Genomic DNA, 6,403 nt, shown 5'->3' on the forward strand with positions numbered 1-6,403 from the left:
CCTCCAAGAGATCCCTCACCGAGTCCGATTAGATCACCGGTTAGAGAGATGGCGGAGAGACCTATTCGGGAGTTCTCTAGACCTTCCATGGTCAACACGGCATCATGCTTGGTGCTTCCGGTTAGAGAGGACCTCTCTATTGAGATCAAGCCACAACAATTGAGCATCTTGCCTATTTTCCGTGGGACATCATCCGAGAAGGCCATCAACCATATGCAAGACTTTGAGGCAATTGTGAGCACTATGTCAAAGGGTGGACTTCCTGAGGGTGAGTTCAAGATGCGGTTGTTTCCTTTCTCACTTAGAGATGATGCAAAGGGATGGTTTTTGAAGCTACAACCGAGGAGTATACGATCATGGGATGAGTTGACGGATACTTTCTTGGATGCTTACTACCCACCACACAAGACCACTAGCATGAGACATGAGCTCTTACTCTTCACTCAACGTGATCATGAGACCTTTTGGGAGGCATGGGATAGATACAAAGATATTTGCAATGCATGTCCGCATCATGGCTTGACTAAGTCTATGATGATTGAAGGTTTCTATGGTGGTTTGTTACCACATGAGAGGAGGACGGTTGATGTTGCCGCACAAGGTTCACTTCATAGCCATGGTCAAACCGAGGCATGGGATATACTTGAGCACTTGGGTCGACAATCGAGGCAATGGGATGATCATGACTCTAGGAGGGAAAGATTGAGGAAAGATCCATATTATGACAACAAGAGCACTCATGAGACAAGGGTTGCCCAAGAGAGGTCTAGTGCCGATTATAGGAAGCTTGAGAGGAAGCTTGATTTACTTCTTCAAGCTCAAGAGCGTGGTTCATCTACACATCATGTCAAGGCCGCTTCTATGTCTTCAACTCTATGTCTTCTATGTGATTCACCTACACATGCTACTAGTGAGTGTCATCTTGCCCCTAATTATTCGGATTTTGTTCAAGAGCAAGTAAAGGCCGTGAATTCTTATGGTGGGCACCTTAGAAATGATCCTTACTCTAATACTTATAACCCCGGTTGGAGGAATCATCCCAATTTTTCTTGGAGAGACCAAGGAGGTTCATCTAGTGCATTTCAAGGGGGAAAGCAAAGCTTTAGAGGTGGTCAAGGTCAAGACTCATCAAATGTTGCTAATTATGGCAATGCACACCAATGAAACACTCATTTTTCACAACATGGTCAACATGGCCAGCAAGCATATGAGCCTAATTATCAAGGTCAATCAACCTCAAGTCATGGATTTCATGGTCAAAACACCCCTCTCAGGTTTACACAAGGTGTTGGCTATAGTGGTAGCAAGTTTCAAGGCAATCCTAGCTCATTTCAAGGCTCCCACCAAGGCGAGAACTACAATTCCCCTCCTATTCTTCAAAGCATTCCTATTCAATCTCCAAGTGAACCAAAGAAGCCTAATTTTGAAGATTTGATGGGAGAGTTTCTCAAGGTTCAAACTTCTACTAATGCGGATACCAAGCAAAGCATCTCTTCACTAGTTCAAGGGTATCAAACTCTACGACAAGGCATGGCTAGATTAGAGGTACAAGTGGGCCAAATGGTCACCAACATGAGTGAGAGACCAAAAGGAGCCTTACCTTCGCAACCGGAGCCAAATCCAAGAGGCCAAATCTGTGAATGCAATGCCATTACCACTCTACGTTCGGGGAAGGTATATGATAATCAAGTTTACATGCCCACATCTTCTAGTTTCCATACAAATCCTTTATTTGATGATGATGTCGATTTGCATTCATATGGGGCCAAGAGGGAAGAAAATGTACCTCTTGGCCATGTTGTTGATGATAATTTGCATTTGCATCATGATTCGATCTTTATATTACAAGGAGGATGGGACCGGAAGGGAAGAAAATGTACCTTCCGGTAAATATGGAGTGGGTGATGTGACTTTGAATGCAAAAAGAAGAAATAAGGGGGTGGATAAGGTAGCCGGAGGGGAAGAAAATGTACCCTCCGGAGGAGCTATTCTTGATAGTGGTTATAGTTTCTTGTCCTTTGAGAATGATGCGAGAAAATATGGTTTGATTGATAGTGGCAAGGAAAGGGCTCTATTGAGAAAGAACACTTCTAGGGATGAGGATATCTCAGGCTCAAGATTAGATGGTGAGGCCATGAAGGCTAGGGACCCATCTAAGGCCGATGACACTTCTAGGAAGGTTCTTGATGACATTAGACCCACCACTCATGAGTTTGAGCCATTTACTTCTAGAGACAAAGAAGGGAGGAATAAGGAGGAAGATCTACATGTGCATGGTAGCTCTAGGGATAGGAGTGGTTCGGTCTACTCATCACTAGGCGAGGCCTTGTGGGCTAAGAACCCTAGTGGGACCGTGACTACCCTTAAGGGCACCACCGGGAGTCTCACCTTTGATCCACCTCTTGATTTGAGCACATCGGAACCTCAACTTCCTTACCCTAATGTGCCAAGAAAGGAAAATGTGAAGAAGGGTGGGAAGAAGAAGAAAGTTGGCTTGATGTCCGAAGTGCATGATATTTTGAAGAAGGTCAATGTCAATATACCTTTGATTGAGCTCATTCGACAAATGCCAGTTTATGCAAAATTTCTAAAGGACTTGTGCACCCATAAAAGGAAGATAAAGAATGATGAGCGGTTTGAAATTTGTGAGGAGGTTAGTGCTATCTTGCAAAGACGGATTCCCCCAAAACTCAAGGATCCGGGGAGCTTTAATATCTCTTGCACTATTGGTGAGAAAGTCTTTGATAGAGCTTTGATGGACCTTGGTTCAAGTGTTAACATTATTTCTTTTGAGACTTTTCGGAAACTTGACCTTGCACCTATTAAAGCTACTCCTATATACTTGCAACTTGCGGACCGGAGCATTAAGAGAGCCATGGGCGTTGTTGAAGATGTATTAATCAAGGTGGATAAGTTCTACTTGCCGGCGGATTTGGTGGTATTAGATATGGATGATGGACCTCATAGTGACAAAGACATACCTATCATTCTTGGTAGACCCTTTATGGCAACCGCGGGAATAAAAATTAATGTTCAAAAGGGCACCATCAAAATGAAGGTATTGGGAGAAAAGGTGTTACTCAAGAGTCTTGAACCCATATATCCCCCGGACATAGTGAAGAGTGTGCTCTCTATTAATTTAGTGAAGGGTAATGAAGCCAAGAGTGAGCGGATCTTTAGACCTTTGAATCCTTCCAAGCCTACAATCCGTGCACAAGATCATTTCTCACCTATTTGGGGCTATGACCATGAGCCACCATTGAAGCATGATGATGTAGTTCCTACTTCTATTTTGGAGCCTACTATTGAGCTTGAAAAGCAAACAACCCCTACTCTTGAGACTTATGAACAACACAAGAAGAAAAGTCCACCATTAAGTGAAGCACAAGAGGAGTCCATCAAGAAGTTAAGGGAGGTTTGTGGAGTTGTCAAGAAGGAAAGATCAAAGCGGTATGATTGGCCCCCACCTTCAAGCTACAAGCTTGCTTCTTCAATTGCTAGATGTTTCGGAAATGATAGTGAGGCTAGCACAATTGTTGTGGGTGGTAAGAAGACATCCTTTGAGCCACCTTGAAGAGACTAAGTTCTATAGACCGGCTTGGGGTCTTTAAAAACAAGCGCTTCTAGGGAGGCAACCCCAGGTGGTTTTGAAATTTACTTGTTCATTTTGCATCAATAAGGCTATTTAGCCATCTTTTTGGGAGGATGGAAGGTGTTTGGAGTTGGAAGTGTGAAGAAAGCAAGAATGTAGTGGTGTGCAGTTTCTGTCCAGAAAATTCAGTTGATTTTGGATGACAATAGCTTCTGACTTACATGGTACTTTGTGCTGAAATTTTCTGGGAATATTCTCCTATATTTCTGATATCTACTGCCAAAATTTCAGCCTTGTTGAGTCACTGGAACTCAAGTTACTTAATGGTCAATGCAAGGAGGTCAGAACAGAGACAGCTACTGTAGAGTGACTTTGGGAAGCTACACCTTCTACATCCCTAGCAATTTGGAGCTAAAATTTTTCAAAAATGTGTCTTCACATGTCCTCTATATACAGGACAAACAGTTTTTGATTTGAACCTTCCTAGCTTCAGATATAGTGTTCCAAGTGACAGGGGCCAGAAACAGGGCAGAACAGAAACTGCAGAACAGATCAGTGAGTTTGGAGGCCAACGGTTTTTGACTCAGAATTTATGTTTCAGTGAAATTTTAATAGAAGGCAATTGCTTGAGTCTAGTTTCATTTGAAGTTGGTCTCACCCTCTTTGCACCTCTGGAGCTTTAGATATTTCTGTTTTGGTGACTGAGGGTCAGCAGAAGTCTTCATGACAGGACGCCAATTTTGACCAGCTTTGGTTTTCTTCTCAGTTGAAGATATGTGGCTCACTTTATATGGATAGAAAGCTCTTTGAGTCTATTTTCTATTACAAGTTGTCCCACTTACCTATCTCTTTCTGAGTATGAGATATGAGCATTTGAAGACAGAAAGGTCATTGCTGGAAGTTTTCTGCACTCACTAGTTTTTTGTTCACTCGGGTTGATTGGACTTCTTGCACTTCAATTCTTCAATGGATGCCATTATTGGGCTGTTGTGAGGTGTGTTGAATGTGTTCAAGACCATGAGCTTAATGGAGGACTCTTTTCCTTATTCTTTGAAGTGGTTGTTGTGTGACTCATTGCTCAAGGACATTTATGTTCTAAATGGAGTCGATCTTTTCATGAGCACCTAGAGCTAGGTTGGGGCATACGTTAAGGAAGTCAAGGCCTTGTGCCTTGAGGTTGGTGTCTCATATTTGTCTTCTCCGAAGGTCGTGAGCAATGGTGGTCTACAAAGGGGGTTTTCGTATCTTTTCTCCGCATTTAGATTTTCATTTTCATAGTTAGTTTTTGTGCCTTCGCCCGGACTTCACTCTCATGCCTAAATCCGACATGGATTTTAGCTTTCGAGCTCACTTGACAACATTGAGGACAATGTTGGTTTTAAGTGTGGGGGTGAGGGTTCGGGCGCCTATGAAAAAAAAAATATATATATATTTATTTTTAGATTAGCTTTTTGTAATTAGAATTTAGTGGTTAATGCCTTTTCCAACCCCAATGACGAGACACGGACTTAACTTGTTATGATTGTGGATAGATTAAGCATGATCTAGGGTTTTGACTTTGTTTTGTGATTATTTGTATATGTGATCTATGCTTGATTATATGTGTACACATAGCCTATGTTAGGTTCGTTCATCATAGTTAGAGAAGCATATAGATTATTCGATTAACTTGCATGCCTTATTTGTGAGCTTTTGAGCCTAATATCTATAGTGTATGCATCGTTCATTCACTTATTCTTTCATGTGTGTACAATTTCATGACATTGCGTATCTAGAACTTGCTTGAGACCTCTCGAGGCTACTTTTAGCTTGCGACATGATAGAAAGGATTGAGGCATTAGGACTATATACCACCATGGCCAAAGAAGCATGTGCCCAAAGATATTTACCACTAGATTGCCACTTTGAGCCTATTTATATTTTTAGCATTTTTGTTCATTACCACCACAAATCCCTACCTAGCCTATACACTTTTATCCTACCATTCCATGGTAGTTGGTGAAGCGATTCGAGAGAATGACTTTATGTTTGATGCTTCAAAAGAAAGAGAAAAGTCAAAAGTGTGAGGTTACAAAAGAATAAGTGTGGGGGTGAGTGATTTTGTATAGGAAAGGAAAGTTTCAAAAAAAAAAAAAAAGAGTTGTTTGAAAAGAAAAGAAAAAAAAGAAAAAGGGTAAAAAAAAAAAAAAAAAGTCAAATAGAAGAAAATCCAAAAATAGAAAGAAAGTAAAGTATTGTATATAGTTTAGTGTGGGTTGTACATTGGGTTTAGAGTGAGTGAGTTAGCATTTGAAAGCAAAAGTCTTAAATCTCTACAAGAGAGAGTTGCTTCATCGATTTCTATGGACTTTGTTTTTCCTTATCCTTCATTTCTTATAGCCACTCGCCCTTAGCCTCATTACAACCAAATAAAAGACCTCTTGATCTTGAATGTTGTGGGTTACCTAGCGGAGATGAGATCGAAGAGCAAGCATATGGCGGCGCGTGTTGTGAAATTGTTTTTGAGTGAAACACTTATAGCCCCTAAACACTTGAGCGGTAATATGTAGTGAACCTATGTGAGTTTAGCGGGTTATGATGGGTCTTCTATATGCCTATTTGATTATGGTGGATTAATTTGACACGTGGTCAACACATGCATATACTTGAGCATTTCTCACATGTGCATCTTAATTGCCTTACAAATTCAAAAATCTTATGTTGTGCTTACGTCTACTTCATGGTCATATACATAATTAGTTCTCCGAGGGTTATGGTTGGAAAGGCTAATACTGCATTTTACATATGTTTGACTTGGTAGATTTTCGGATT

At 41.1% G+C, this 6,403-nt stretch overlaps 1 non-coding gene across 1 annotated transcript; it reads right to left on the reverse strand.

Annotated features, from left to right (window-relative positions):
- Positions 1-414: 414 nt before the first annotated feature.
- On the reverse strand, positions 415-521 carry LOC133724045 (small nucleolar RNA R71). Its single transcript, XR_009853460.1, has one exon. It is a non-coding gene; the product is annotated as a small nucleolar RNA R71 (small nucleolar RNA).
- Positions 522-6,403: the final 5,882 nt, after the last annotated feature.

This window comes from Rosa rugosa, chromosome 7 (assembly GCF_958449725.1).
Source record: "Rosa rugosa chromosome 7, drRosRugo1.1, whole genome shotgun sequence".
NCBI lineage: Eukaryota > Viridiplantae > Streptophyta > Magnoliopsida > Rosales > Rosaceae > Rosa > Rosa rugosa.